At 44.0% G+C, this 16,560-nt stretch overlaps 1 protein-coding gene across 2 annotated transcripts in view; it reads left to right on the top strand.

Moving 5' to 3' along the window:
• The window catches only part of LOC118361130 (cadherin-7-like), a 116,176-nt gene that overhangs the window by 13,882 nt on the left and 85,734 nt on the right, over positions 1-16,560 (top strand). The gene's annotated exons all lie outside the window — the stretch shown is intronic.

Genomic DNA, 16,560 nt, shown 5'->3' with positions numbered 1-16,560 from the left:
AACACCCGCAGGAGGTAACCGGACGGGTGTATCACTGGATGAGCAAGCTCCGTTAACAAGAAAGAAACAAAAATTGAGTCCAGCTTGAGGGGGAAATGTGGTACCCCCCTACCTCCCTCCCCGATGGGACAGATCATGCGTGCCCTGGCGACCCACTCGCACCTGCCACTCCACATGAACTGAAACACAAGCCTCACTAGAGGCCTCCTCAGACAAGCCAGCAATGGGTAGATGTACACCAAATACAAAAGAGACTGCAACACATCCACCTTTAGGACCAGGACTTTGCCCATAAAAGACAAATACCTAGCCTTCCACATTGCTAGCTTCCTCTGTACCACTGCGATACGCATGTTCCAGTTTAGCGTCGCTGAGCCGGAGGTCTCAAAATGGACCCCGAGAATCCTCAGGGCCCCCTCACAGAGAGATAACCCCCCAGGCACATCCGTTCTACCGCCCCATCTTCCGAAAAACTTGACGGAAGACTTTGCATGGTTCAGAACTGCTCCCGACGCTCAGGTGAAATCCCCAAAGATGGCAAGGGACCTTGTCAGGCACGAGTCCTTGCACAGCAGCAAGGAAGTGTCGTCAGTGTACTGCGTCATCTTAACACGCAGCCCACCACTTCCAGGGATCAGCAAGCCTTCCACCCCTGTGTCTGCCCTAATGGCAGCCCCCAGAGGCTCCATGTACAGAACGAAGAGGAGAGCCGAGAGTGGGCACCCTTGCCTGACCCCAGACGAGAGGTCAAAAACGTCACCCAAGTGACTATTTATACTAACTCGGCACCCCGCTCCGACATATAATGTACGAATCCATCCTATAAACTTCTCCCCAAATCCTAATCGACCTAACACTCTGAATAAAAAGGATCTATTCACGCGATCAAAGGCTTTCGCCTGATCTAGCGCTGCTACCATTAAAGGCAGTCCTCTATCTTCAACCCAAGCGATGGAGTCCCTGATTAACTGTAGGTTCCATCTAATAGAGCGGCCCTCTACCCCGCACGTCTGATCCTCATGGACGACGTAGGGAAGGGCTGTGCGCAACCGGCCTGCTAAAACCTTTGCAAGTAGCTTGTAATCTACACACAGCATGGTCAACGGCCGCCAGTTGCCAAGGTCTGTTACTTCCCCTTCTTATATAAAAGTGACAGCACACCAACAGCCATTGATCCCCCGGGACCCCGTCTCAAGGATGGCCTTCAAGACTTCGAGGACCACTGGTCCAAGTATACCCCAAAACTTGAGATAAAACTCAGCCGGCAGCCCATCCATCCCAGGCACCTTCCCTTTTCCCATCCTCCTAAGAGCGCTCTCAACCTCTTCTAGTGAGATCTGGGCCTCCATCACTTCTCTAATGTCCTCCGGCAACCGCCTGGACAAGTGTTCTAAAACACATTTCCCTGCTCTACATCTATTTCCCTTTCCTTAAATAAACCTTGGAAATGATCAGTTGTCACCCTGACCATATCCTCTGGTTCTCTAACTATACTACCATTTTCTTCCCTAACACCATGCATTACCTTCCTACTCTGTCTGGCCCTAACCAACTTAAAGAACATAGCAGAACAGGTCTCATTATGTTCTAGAAAGCCACTATGCGCACGCTCCAGGAAAGCTCGAGCCTTCCGCTCCTGCAACTCCCTGAGCTGCGCCTTTAGGGTTGTGGATCTCTCCCAGTCAAACGACCCGCCGAGGTTGCCTGCCTCGTATTCGAGTTCAATTAACCTTTGGATACGATCCACCTCCCTCCTCTCCTCCCTTTTTTTCCTCTTGCAATACCCTATTATAAAAGCCCTTATCCTCACCTTGACTAATTCCCACCACTCTAACACCCCCTCGCACATGGACCGGAGGCCTTCAAGCCTCCAAAAGAAACCATAAAACCCGTCAACAAAAGCCTGCTCCTCCAGCACATCCCAATCTAACTTCCAGTACCCCCTACCAAAGAGGCAGACTGGCGACCCCACCTGCAGGAGCACCCCGTCGTGATCCGAAAAGGAAACAGCCAACAGCCGCCCAGACAACTTTACCCAAAGACCTGGGTACAAAAATATAGTCGAGCCTCCGCTCAACCCCCCTGGAGTTGCGCCATGTAGGACCGTCCATTTTCGGAGTAGTGTGCAGACCACCATCTACCAGACCATGGCAAGCCATTAGCCCGGCAATGGCGCCTGCACTGCTATCCCCCCCTATTCCTAAATCTGTATTAAAATCCCCCCCTATCACTAATTTCCTATTTGTGACACACAGGGGCGTCAGACAGTCCACCATCTGTGGCCCATACACCACCACTAATCTAAATTTACAATCCCTTATCGTGACATCCACCCCTATAACCCTCCCCTGCATTACCACAAAAGAATCCTCCACTTTTACCTCCCTGTGCCCACACAAAATCCCTACCCCCGATGAGTGCACCCCCCCAATACCCCAAACCGACTCCCCCTTGTCCCACTCCCTCTTAAACCTACTAACATCCCCTCCATCCCTCAGGTGAACCTCCTGTAAAAAACAAAAATCAAACCCCACACCCTCCAAATAACTAAAAACCGCCCTCCTCTTAACAAAATCCCTTAAACCCCTTACATTTAAACTAACAAAAGTAAAATTAGACCCCATGAAAAAATAAAAACATGTAATACACTCAAATTCTAAACCCAGGCAGAAAAAAAACAAAAAACAGGAGACTCACCCGATGCTCCCCTGCTCCATATCTACCGGTGAGAACACCATCCGTACTCCCGACATCCCCCCCTCTTCCTCCATCTCACCAACCCAGGATGCAGGAATAGTGTTTGGCTCCGGGGTGCCCTGCACCCTGGGTGTACCCCCACAATCCTCCCCCTCCCCAGTGCTGCAGCTGGATTGGAAAAAAATCGGGGAGGCTGAGTTCCCAAACAAAAAACTCCCCATCTCCTCCTGTACCCAGTCTTGTTAGGTGTGTCCCCACCCAACAGAAGTCGAGGGCCTGGGGAAACCAGCAGCAACCCAGAGGTTTCTCCCATCCCCATCACTCTCTTGGCCATCCCCTCCCTCTCACTGTCGGCCAATCGCACCCTCCTCTTCATTCTCTTCTTTCGTGATGGCGGCAGTGGAGAGATTACCACCCTCCCCCCGCCAGCTCCTCCACCATACCCCTCATCTCTTCCACCAGGGCACTTTCCCCCCAGTCCACTTGCTCTTCCACCGTCTCCTTCTCCAACACTCCTCCCTCGCTTTCTTCTCTCTCATGCTCCTCCACTCGGTTGCCTTCTTCCGCCACTTTTCCTGTTTCTCCTACTCCCGTGCCTTCCGTTTCCTTCTCTCTTCCATCTGCCGCTTCTTGCTCCTCCTCCTTCCTTGTGGCCTTCCCCTCTGGACCTGTACTCTGGTCATGAGGCGTGCTTCCTTCCCCTCCTCTTCTTCCCCCATCACCCGCTCCTGCTCCCCCCCCAGCCGCAGACGCATATGACCTCTGACGGGCCGGGCACCCCCGCCACAGGTGTGCTGACGAGCCACACCCGTGGCACGTCTTAGGCTTGTCACAATCCCTCGCCTCGTGTTCCTCATATCCACAAAATCTGCATTTTATTGTGCTGCACGAGGTGAATATGTGTCCGTAGGCCATACAGCGCCTGCAAAATGGGGGCTGACGTGCATAAAACAATGTCCCCCTGTCAGCCCCTAGGGAGAACATAGCAGGAGGATGGAGGTAGCCACCATGTCCCTTTGGGTCCTCTCTGAGGAGGGCCTGGAAGCCTCTCCTCCCATTCCAAAACCCAAGGGAGTCTTTGAGGTGCCTTGCGGAGGAGACGTTATCCATGTATCTCCCCAAAAAGGCCCTCACCTCTTCGTCCTTAAATGTTGACAGTTACAACCCTAAAGTTGTTCTTCGCCAGGCTCGTTATTTCATAGTGGCTCATCGGCCTCTCACCTCCCACTGCTCTTGCCCTTCTCAGGATATCATCGTGTTTCTCCTCTGTATATAGTGCCACGTCGTATGCTCCCTCCAACGAGTTGCCATGGAAACAAAACATTTCCTTCACCGTCAGCTTTAGAATCCCCATCAATATTATCCTTCCAAAAGTTTCCCGTCCTAAAGGCTCCAACTCCTTTTCCTTCCAAGCAAAACAAATCGTGTTGGCCAGCCCAATCCCAGGGACCGACCGTGTTGATGTATTTAGCACCATCTCCGCAAGGAGAATGGCGCTCGTTCTCTTTTCTTCCAAAACAAGGAAAAAATAAAAACCAAAGTGACTGAGCCTATTCTGGTGCAAACTAACACAGAGACAGGAACAATCACCCACGAAAACACTCACAGAATATGGCTGCCTAAATATGGTTCCCAATCAGAGACAACGAGAATCATCTGACTCTGATTGAGAACCGCCTCAGGCAGCCATAGACTACGTCGACGCCCCACAAAACCCCAAGACAAAAAAACACACCACAATAACCCATGTCACACCCTGGCCTGACCAAATATATAAAGAAAACACAAAATACTAAGACCAAGGCGTGACAATTATAGTGCTGTCCATTGATTGCCATTAGTATGTATCTATTTATCCAGCTACTGGTCTCTATTCCCCCTGTTTACATGTATATATTACCAATAGTATATTGCCATAAGTATTTATAGAGCGTTGGACCAGGAACCGAAATGTCGCTGACTCAAATCCCCGACCCTGCAAAGTGTCACAAATCTACCGTTTTTATTTTCTAGAATAGAAAACACTCTAAAGCTTCTAAAACCGTTCAAATTATGTCTGTATGTAAAGCAGAACTCTCAGGGCAGCCATTCTCCCAAACTCTCTCTTGTCATCCGAAAAGTTAGCCCAACTTTGACGTCATCGCTCCCACCCTTCCCAAGCAGTTACAGACCTGGGAACAGTTTCTATGTCTTCAGCGCGATGTCTGCTTTCAATGGGGCTTGCCATTGTGAGAATCGCGCGCCCACGAGACTTTTGGCGGGCTGAAACCTTCGGGTCACGCGAAAAAACAAGTACTTTCATGCGCGCGTCGGCTCCAGACCTCTCTTTCTTCCAGGATTGACCAAACGATGTCGGTGTTTCTGTTCGTGCTAAGGATTGTTTTCCACGTTTATAACATGCTAAAGCTTGATTCTGCACTTAGTTTGACCAGTTTAGTCGACATATAATATGTAATTTTGAAGTTTTGGTGCGCATCCACTAGAATTTTGGCTGCATTTCGACCGGAATTTGTCGCGTTTGATAACCTAAAGACACAGACTTCAAAAACAAACGATGTTTTTGGTAAGTATAACTCCTTCCAGGTCTTCTGGTGGAAGAACATCAAAGGTAAGGGAATATTTATGTGGTAAATTTGGGTTTCTGTGGACTCCAAGATAGAGGAGACGTAATGCTAATTTCTGAGCGCCGTCTCATATTATAGCCTAGTGAACGAATTCTGTAACGTTAAAAATAAATGTAACACAGCGGTTGTATTAAGAAGAAGTGTATCTTTCTATCTATGTGTAGAACATGTATATTTAGTTAAAGTTTATGATGTGTATTGCTTGTTATCTCACGTTGTCTGACGGAGCTATCATCATTTCTCCGGACATTTGAGTAGCATTTTTTGAACATGGCGTCATTGTAAACAGAGATTTATGGATATAAATTGCATATTATTGAAAAAAACAAATGTACTGTGTAACATGTTATATTACTGTCATCTGATGAAGATTTTCAAAAGGTTAGTGAATTATTTTTCTTTTAATCCAGCGTTTGTTGATTGCATATTTTGTTCAACTTGGCTATTCAAATTAGCTGTGTCTTCGGTGGTGGTTTGACATAAATATGTGCTATGTTTTCGCCATAAAACATTTTAGAAATCTGACTTGCTGGGTAGATGAACAAGGTGTTTATCTTTCATTTGAGCCATTGGACTTGTTAATGTGTGGAGGTTAAATATTTCTAAGAATATTTTTGCATTCCATGCGCCACCGTTCCAGCTGAACGTGGGAGGGGTGGTTCCCAAAAGGGAACCATAAGCCTTAAAAGGCTAGGGGTTCACATACTTTATCCAACCTACACTGTGAATGTTTAAACAATATATTCAATATAGACAAAAATACAATAATGTGTGTATTGTTAGTTTAAGCAGACTGTGTTTATCTGTTTTTGTGACTGAGATGAAGATCAGATCAAATTTTATGACCAATTTATGCAGAAATCCAGATCATTCCAAAGGGTTCACATACTTTTTCTTGCCAGTGTATGTCCCCTGGGCCCTGAGAGAGTGAGGTACAGAGCAGAGGATCATTGATGGCATATCACTCTCACCTATAACCTTGCCATGAGAAGCATCCTTTGGGGCTTGATTTTCCCACTTTATGGTACACAGTTGGTGGGGTTGCTAAGAAACACAGGTAGCAAGAAGAGTTAAATAATTCCTGACTAGTTCAATTCTAGTATGGTTGATGCCCCATATTAAAACGGAATCTTGCTCATATGAAGGGAGCACAAGAGGGATACATAGTGTGTCTTGGGAAGGGGTTGTTTGTTTATCGGTATGGTTAGAGGTAGGGGATTGAGTTGTTAAAAATTGTTGTTGAAGTTCTGTGTTGACTTTTAAGGATCCAAGTCAGACCTATTTGATATGGTGTCCTCATTCTTTGTTGAAACTATTGTATAAATACAAAGACCAGGGGAATGTATACATTTCAAAATCACACACACAACCTGCCTTGTGGTCTCGCCTGTTGTCATACAAAAAATGTACAATGTTGGCTCACAAAATACTTTGGATCATTCGGCATTGTACTCTATAGCTGTTGGGCCTCAAGAAAGTTACGATAGCCCTATTTCTATTCATTTGAATACATTATTAAAATATAACATACTGCACTATAGCTTGAAATTAATAGGAGTCAATTGCTTTTTTCTCTAAATCAAATGAGACAATGAATGTGAGGCGGTCATTTTTATGGAATGACTAATCAGATTACAGTATCGACATTCATTATCAGATTGTCTTTTTTAAATAAAAGCAGTTTAATCTGGGTGTATCAAGTGCTGATCCTTGTCCTCTATGTTTTGTTAGGTCAGGGTGTGATTTGGGTGGGCATTCTATGTTCTCTATTTCTTTGTGCTTGGCCGAGTGTGGTTCCCAATCAGAGGCAGCTGTCTTTCATTGTCTCTGATTGGGGATCATACTTGGGCAGCCCTTTTTTTCACACTCCTTCAGTGTGGGATCTTGTCTTTGCTTGAGTGCATGTAGTTTGCACGACAAAGCTTTTTGTTCGTTCGTTTGTTGATTTGTTTGTCTTGGTGGAACATTTTAAATAAAAGAATGTACGCCTACGACGCTGCACCTTTGGTCTCCTTCCGACGACAAACGTTACAGCTGAACCGGTTATCCATGTCTAATGCACCAGTAGATGGATACATTTCCAAAATAGTTTCTAAGTCATCAGTGAGGCTTTCAGGTAATATTTTCTGTCAGTAGCTAGGTTAACCTCTTGAAACTAGGGGTCACTATTTTCATTTTTGGAAAAATAACGTTCCCAAAGTAAACGGGCTATTTCTCAGGACCAGGTGCTAGAATATGCATATAATTGACAGCTTAGATAGAAAACACTCTAAAGTTTCCAAAACTGTAAAACTATTGTCTGTGAGTATAACAGAACTGATAATGCAGGCGAAATCCTGAGAAATCCAATCAGGATGTGATTCTTATTTTGAAACCCCTGTCTTTCTATGCATCCCCATATTGCCCATTGAAAGGGATATCAACCAGAGTCCCTTTTCTATGGCTTCCCTGATGTGTCTACAGCCACTATAGTTTCAGGCTTTTAGTTTGAAAAATGTGTACTCCCTGTTCACCCACGACTGCGTGGCAATGCACACCTCCAACTCAATCATCATGTTTGCAGATGACACAACAGTGGCGGGAGTGTGGTGTCAGGAAACTAACCTCAATCTCAATGTCAGCAAAACAAAAGAGATGATCATGGACTTCAGGAAACAGAAAATGGAGCACCCCCCTATCCATATTGACTGGACAGCACTGCAGAAGGTGGAAAGTTTTAAGTTCCTCTGTGTGCATATCACCGACAAACTGCAATGGTCCACCCACACAGAGAGTGTGGTGAAGAAGGCAAAACATTGCCTCTTCAACCTCAGGCGGCTGAATTTTTTTTGTCTTGTCACCTAAAACCCTCACTAACTTTTACTGGTGCACAATTGAGAGCATCCTGTCGGGCTGCATCACCACCTAGTATGGCAACTGCACCGTCCACAACCACAGGGCTCTCCAGAGAGTGGTGCGGTCTGCACAACAAATCACCGGGGGCAAACTACCTGCCCTCCAGGACACTTACAACACCCAGTGTCACAGGAAGGCAAAAAAGATAATTAAGGACAATAACCACCCGAGCCACTGCCTGTTCATCCCGCTTCCATCCAAAAGGCGAGGTCAGTACAGGTGCATCAAAGCTTGGACCAAGAGATTGAAACACATCTTCTATCTCAAAGCCATCAGCTTGTTAAACAGCCATCAGGCGGCTGCGTACAATACAGACTTGATATCATTGGCCACTTTAATAAATGGAAGACTTGTCACTAATAAAGGCACTTTAAAAATGTTTAAATATCCAGCATTACTCATCTCATATGTATATACTGTATCCTACACTACCTATTGCATAATAGCCTCTGTCACTGCTCATCCATATATTTTTATATTCATATATTCTTATCCCAATCTTTTACGAGGTTTTGTTGTGGAATTGTTGATTACCTGTTAGATATTGATCTAGAAGCACACTCGCAATAACATCTGCTAACCATGTGTATGTGACCATTAAAATTAGATTAAACCATTTTTTCTTTCTTATGGAGGAACAGCTTGCCTGAGGCAGATTAAGACATTTTAACTTGGAAACAGACACCCCTTTTTTAACCCCTAACCAATCCCTTGAATAACAGTTATACTTACCTTATACTTATCCAGAGTGGCATTTTAAAGACATGCTTGACTTTTCAACATGTATACTTAGCTGCACTGAACTTTTAAAAACATTCAAGGCTTTAAAAAGAAATTCTGAACAAAAATAAAATGCCACATGCAACAATTTCAAAGATTTAACCTCTTGCTCCTACCTGGCACGCAGGCGTCCCATCTAGACATCTGGAAATGCAAATGCGCTACACTAAATGCTAATAGTACTAGTTAAAACTCAAACGTTCATTAAAATACACATGCAGGGTATTGAATTAAAGCTACACTCGTTGTGAATCCAGGCAGATTTTTAAAATGCTTTTCGGCGAAAGCATGGGAAGCTATTATCTGATAGCATGTAACACCCCAAAAGACCCGCAGGGGACGTAAACAAAATAATTAGCATAGTCGTCGCTACACAAACCGCACAAATAAAATATAAAACATTCATTACCTTTGACCATCTTCTTTGTTGGCACTCCTAGATGTCCCATAATCACTATTGGGTCTTTTTTTCCCCGATTAAATCGGTCCATATATAGCCTAGATATCGATCTATGAAGACTGTGTGATAAACAAAAAAAATAGCGTCTTATAACGTAACGTCAATTTTTAAAATAAAAAAAGTCAACGATAAACTTTCACAAAACACTTCGAAATACTTTTGTAATGCAACTTTAGGTATTATTAAACGTTAATAAGCGATCAAATTGATCACGAGGCGAAGTATATTCTTTAGCTGTCAGTCTGGAAATAATGTCCGGGTAATTCTCAACCAAAATATCCGGTCGGAGACCGGAAGAAATGCGTTGCCTTGCGTCTGTTTGACCAAGAAACAAAGCCTAGGCAAATGACAAGACTAGACGTGTGGAAGCTGTAGGTATATTGCAACCTCAGCCCCATTAAATGTGGTTCACCTTTATCAATGGGTTCAAGTCGCGCATGGATATATATTTCCATTTTCAGTGATCAGATTTTCCTGCGCTTTTCGATGAAAGGCACGTTCTGTTATAGTCACAGCCGTGATTTAACCAGTTGTAGAAACGTCTGAGTGTTTTCTATCCACACATACTAATCATATGCATATACTATATTCCTGGCATGAGTAGCAGGGCGCTGAAATGTTGCGCGATTTTTAACAGAATGTTCGAAAAAGTAGGGGGTAGGATTAACAGGTTAATTGAGTTACAGTTCATATAAGGAAATTAGTCAATTGAAATAAATTCATTAAGCCCTAATCTGGAGATTTCACTTGACTGGGAATACAGATGCATCTGATACAGATACAGTACCTTAACCCTTGTGTGGTGTTCATGTTTTTGTTATTCACCCAATTTTCGCGGGTCTGATGGACCCACAACGTTATTGGGTTTTTAAAACAATAGAGCCATAACAATTTACGTAATAATACTTAGATGTTGACTTATATCAATTACAGGCGATATAGACAGCATACATGGTTAATATTTGCCATTTACCTCAGCTAGATCCCATTTATCAATAAAAGTGCAAGCTTTCTGTCTATTATAATTAAGACATGGGTGGAATAAATCAGGTTTATCTTAATAACCTGTTATGACTGCAATCCCGATACCGGGATTGATATGACAACTACCAGTGAAAATAGAGGGCGCCAAATTCAAACCACAGAAATCTCATAATTACAATTCCTAAAACAAACATGTCTTATATAATTTTAAAGCTATTCTTGTTGTCCGATTTCAAATAAGCTTTTCAGCGAAAGCACTACAAACGATTATGTTAGGTCTCCACCAAACCACAATAAGCACAGCCATTTTCCAGCCAAATATAGCATTCACAAAAAACAGAAATAAAGATCAAATGAATCACTAACCTTGAATTATCTTCATCAGATGACACTCATAGGACTTCATGTAAGACAATACATGCATGTTTTGTTTGATAAAGTTCTTATTTATATTAAAAAATCAGAGTTTACATTGGCGCGTTAGATTCACTAGTTCCAAAAACATCAAGTGATTTTGCATAGCCACATCATTCAACAGAAATACTTATCATAAATGTAGATGATAATACAAGTTATACACAAAGAATTATATATATACACCTCTCCTTAATGCAGCCGCTGTGTCAGATTTCAAAAACAACCTTACAGACAAAGAAATGCATACAATAATCTGGGACTGCACTCAAAAGTAAAAACACCACAGCCGCAAAGATGGCGTCAACATAAACAAGAAATGACATGATAAATATTTCCTTACCTTTGATGATCTATATCAGAAAGCACTCCAGGAATCCCAGGTCCACAATAAATGTTTGTTTTGTTCGAAAATGCCTGTTATTTATGTCCAAATACCTTCTTTTGTAGCGCGTTTGGTATATACATATCCAAGCGCTAATTCTGGTCAGCTTTATTTCGGACAAAAACTTCAAAAAGTGATATTACCGGTCGAAGAAACATTTCAAACTAAGTACAGAATCAATCATTAGGATGTTTTTAACATATAGCTTCAATAAAGTTCTAACCGGAGTATTCCTTCTTGTCGACGTGAGCAATGGAACGCAAGTGACTACCATGAGGGAAAAGTGCCATCACAAAATGGCTGCTTGATGGACTCTGATATATTCTGCTCTCATTCACTCCCACAACAACATAGAAGCCTCATTATAATTTCTATTGATGGTTGACATCTAGTGGAACCCCTAGGCAGTGCAACATCATTCATATCTCAAGGGGATTTCAATGGGGACTCAGGTGAATACATACAAGCTCAGATTTCTGACTTCCTGTTTTGATTTTGCCTGCCAAAATGAGTTCTTACTCATAGACATCATTCAAACAGTTTTAGAAACGTCAGAGTGTGTTCTATCCAATACTAATAATAATATGCAAATATTAGCAACTATGACTGAGGAGCAGGCCGTTTGATATGGGCACCTTTCATCCAAGCTACTCAATACTGCCCCTGCAGCCATAAAAAGTTAAACAAATATGAATGAAACAAGGTTTTCATCACTATTGACATTCATTGCTTTGAACTGAACAAATTGTAAGGACACATTTTCACATACAGTATTTTATGGAAATTATAATTGAGCCCCATTGAACACAAATTAAGGCCAGTCTACACACCACATGAGGTACAGAGATTTATTGTGTGTGTTGCAAGTGCAACCCGGAAGCCAGCAGCACCAATGTGTTGGAGGAAACACCGTGCACCTGGCTACCTTGGCTAGCGCGCACTGCGCCCTGCCCGCCACAGGAGTCGCTGGTGCGCGATGATACAAGGATGTCCCTACCGGCCAAACCCTCCCTAACCCGGACGAAGCTAGGCCAATTGTGCGTCGCCCCACGGACCTCTTCGGGCCATGGATCGGCACTGGAGGCTTCAGGCCATGGACCATCACTGGAGGCTTCGTGCCATGGATCATCACTGGAGGCTTCGTGCCATGGATCATCACTGGAGGCTTCGGGCCATGGATCATCACTGGAGGCTTCGGGCCATGGATCATCACTGGAGGCTTCGTACGTGGAGCCGGATCAGGTCTCACCGGACTTAGGAAACGTACTAGAAACCTGGTGCATGGAGCTGCCACAGGGCTTACCAGGCTGGGGAGACACACAGGAGGCCTGGTATGTGGAACCGGAAAAGGTCTCACCGGACTGGGGAGATGCACTGGAAGTTTGGTGCGTGAAACAGGCACCGGATACACTGGGCCGTGGAGGCGCACTGGAGGTTACGAGCGTAGAGCTGGCACAACCTGTCCTGGCTGGATGCTTTGTTTCGCCCGGCAAATGCGGGGTGCTGGCACAGGACGCACTGGGCTGTGAAGGCGCACCGGAGACACAGTGCGCAGAGCCGGCGCAGGATATCCTGGGCCGAAGAGACGCACCGGAGACCAGGAGCGCTGAGCTGGCACAATCCGTCCTGGCTGAATGCCCACTCTAGCACAGCAAATGCGAAGAGCTGACACAGAGCGCACCGGGCGTTGAATGCACACTGGAGTCACAGTGCGCTTCACCGCATAACACGGTGCCTGACCAGTCACACTCTCCCCACGGTAAGCACGGGGAGTTGGCTCAGGTCTAAACCCCGACTCCGCCAATCTCCCCGTGTGCCACCACCCCAAAAATGTTGGGAGCTGCCTCTCGGGTTTCCGTCGTTGCCGTGACTCCTGGTCTCGTCGTCGTTCCTCCCTCGCTGCTTCCACCTGTTCCAATGGGAAGGAGATCCCTTCCAGCCAGGATCTCCTCCCACGTCCAGGATCCTTTGCCGTCCAGGATGTCCTCCCATGTCCACTCCTCCTGGCCACGCTGCTTGGTCCGTTTTTGGTGGGATCTTGTGTTACCTCTGTTGTTAGTGGTAGAATGACTCGGATCATTGCCAAGGAAAATATGTTGGCTGTGATTTGATCTTTCATGAGTAATTATGTGTTTCTCAACCAATTGGACATTGGACACCAATGTTATTCAGTCCTGTATATATGTCTATGTGTGTGTGTGTGTATGTTTGGGTGTGTATGCTTGCGTGCTGGGATTGTTTATGAGCAAAGGCATAGTAATTACATAGCTACGAACAAAGGGAACTAGAGAGGATGGTGATCACTAATGCTCCAAGCAATGTTGTAAGGACTGCCCCCTGATAACTATACAGTATCTCTTTTGACACACTCACAAAAGGGTTCCAAAACAATTCTTAGAATGTCCCATTGGGATAAAACTTTTTTGTTTCATGTAAAACCCTCTGTGGTTGTACACTGAATCCAAAACTGTTCTACCTGGAACTAAAATGGTTCTACCGGGAACCAAAAATAATTCTTCAAAAGGGTTCTCCTATCGGGACAGCCAAAGAACCCCTTTTGGTTTAAGAAAGCTCCTTTGTTCTAAGTGCGTAGTCCTTCCAGTACCTACTTAATTGCCTACAACTAAGGCAGAATTTCTTCACAGCATACAGTGGGGCAAAAAAGTATTTAGTCAGCCACCAATTGTACAAGTTCTCCCACTTAAAAAGATGAGAGAGGCCTGTAATTGTCATCATCGGTACACTTCAACTATGACAGACAAAATGAGAAAAAAAATCCAGATAATCACATTGTAGGATTTTTTTATTAATTTATTTGCAAATTATGGTGGTAAATAAGTATTTGGTCAATAACAAAAGTTTATCTCAATGCTTTGTTATATACCCTTTGTTGGCAATGACAGAGGTCAAACGTTTTCTGTAAGTCTTCACAAGGTTTTCACACACTGTTGTTTTGGGGCTGTTGCTGGGCAACACGGACTTTCAACTCCCTCCAAAGATGTTGTATGGGGTTGAGATCTGGAGACTGGCTAGGCCACTCCAGGACCTTGAAATGCTTCTTACGAAGCCACTCCTTCATTGCCCGGGCGATGTGTTTGGGATCATTGTCATGCTGAAAGACCCAGCCACGTTTCATCTTCAATGCCCTTGCTGATGGAAGGAGGTTTTCACTCAAAATCTCACGATATATGGCCCCATTCATTCTTTCCTTTACACGGATCAGTCGTCCTGGTCCCTTTGCAGAAAAACAGCCCCAGAGCATGATGTTTCCACCCCCATGCTTCACAGTAGGTATGGTGTTCTTTGGATGCAACTCAGCATTCTTTGTCCTCCAAAGACGACGAGTTGAGTTTTTACCAAAAAGTTATATTTTGGTTTCATCTGACCATATGACATTCTAACAATCTTCTTCTGGATCATCCAAATGCTCTCTAGCAAACTTCAGACGGGCCTGGACATGTACTGGCTTAAGCAGGGGGACACGTCTGGCACTGCAGGATTTGAGTCCCTGGCGGCGTAGTGTTTTACTGATGGTAGGCTTTGTTACTTTGGTCTCAGCTCTCTGCAGGTCAGTCACTAGTTCCCCCCATGTGGTTCTGTGATTTTTCCTCACCGTTCTTGTGATAATTTTGACCCCAATGGGGTAAGATCTTGCGTGGAGCCCCAGATCGAGGGAGATTATCAGTGGTCTTGTATGTCTTTTATTTCCTAATAATTGCTCCCACAGTTGATTTCTTCAAACCAAGCTGCTTACCTATTGCAGAGTCAGTCTTCCCAGCCTGGTGCAGGTCTACAATTTTGTTTCTTTGACAGCTCTTTGGTTTGGCCATAGTGGAGTTTGGAGTGTGGCTGTTTGACATTGTGGACAGGTGTCTTTTATACTGATAACAAGTTCAAACAGGTGCCATTAATACAGGCAACAAGTGGAGGACAGAGGAGCCTCTTAAAGAAGAAGGTCTGTGAGGTCTGTGAGTGCCAGAAATCTTGCTTGTTTGTAGGTGACCAAATACTTATTTTCCACCATAATTTGCAAATAAATTCATTAAAAATCCTACAATGTGATTTTCTGGATTTTCTTTCTCATTTTGTCTGTCATAGTTGAAGTGTACCCACAATGAAAATTACATAGGTGGATGACTAAGTACTTTTTTCCCCCACTGTATGCTTCCTTTAATTTTCCCCACAACATGAAGTGTATTACAGTACCCCACAAGTACAAAACACAAGGCTGTTTCTTTAAGGGTTTATTTTGGTTTGTTTGTGAACCATGTCATCATCCCTGTGGAAACCCGTTACACTCAAGTGTTCGAACCGCAGTGCTCTGTGAAACGATTCTGCAGGGCGATTGTTGATTAACGTGCTCCGGAGCAGTAGCTTTAGCCAATAGGCTGTTTGAGTGTACCAGAGCCAGTGTTGCTCACAGGATGCTTCTGGGTATGGACTGTATTTTCACTTGGCTCAAAACTGTGTACACATTGTCCATTGAATAGAAGAAAACTCTCTCGCTCTCCTTCTGAGAGATTAGTGGAAATTCAAAGCTTGAAACATGCATCTCTGATTTGATTTATTTATCATTTTCTTCCAAGGCCTCAGTCGTCTTTGCCGTTTTCTACAAAGTATGTCAGCCAAACAGGGAGGAAGAAAAGAGAGATGGACAGTGAAATAATAACCGAGCTAACACACTGTGACTGAACAGTATAGCGAAAATTAAAACCCCATTAAGCGACTCCAGAACCATTAAAAACCAAACAGACTCTCAGTGATTGTGATGAAAATGTGGCATATATCGTAATATGGATAATAACAGGTGAGAGATGGCCTTGCCGACATTGTTTTTCCTTAAAGTTTTACTCTTCCAGTCTTTTTACACTCTTAAGGTAAACAAGTAAACACAAAGCAAACACGATTGTCCCAGGAGGACTGTCTGCATACAAAGTGGTGATAAGTGTCATCATTGATTTCACTGGAGGTTTTCTGTTCTGTTCCACTCAACCATTTGTACTCTTGCTGCATCGCTGCCGTCAGTGTCTTTAAAGTACGCTGATGTGCTAGGCTCACATCAACGGAGGCAAAAGACAAGAATTACAAAAGGGATATTTACATTTTTTTAAGAGAAGCAACTATGGTGTTTGATGAAAGTTGCACAAAATAACAGTAGAAGTTTGAAGTAGCACCTGAAAATGAGCAGTGACGGTTTAAAAACAAGTTAGATTAACTGAAGGAGGCGGTATTCTACAGGGATACACTTTTTAATAGGACCTACTGTGGAACAAGTTTTATGTAATACACTAACTTCTGAATAGATTTAAAGTGAAACACTT

Source organism: Oncorhynchus keta, chromosome 28, assembly GCF_023373465.1.
Source record: "Oncorhynchus keta strain PuntledgeMale-10-30-2019 chromosome 28, Oket_V2, whole genome shotgun sequence".
NCBI lineage: Eukaryota > Metazoa > Chordata > Actinopteri > Salmoniformes > Salmonidae > Oncorhynchus > Oncorhynchus keta.
Note: the sequence above shows the minus strand (reverse complement) of the source record. Positions and strands in the feature narration are given on the sequence as shown.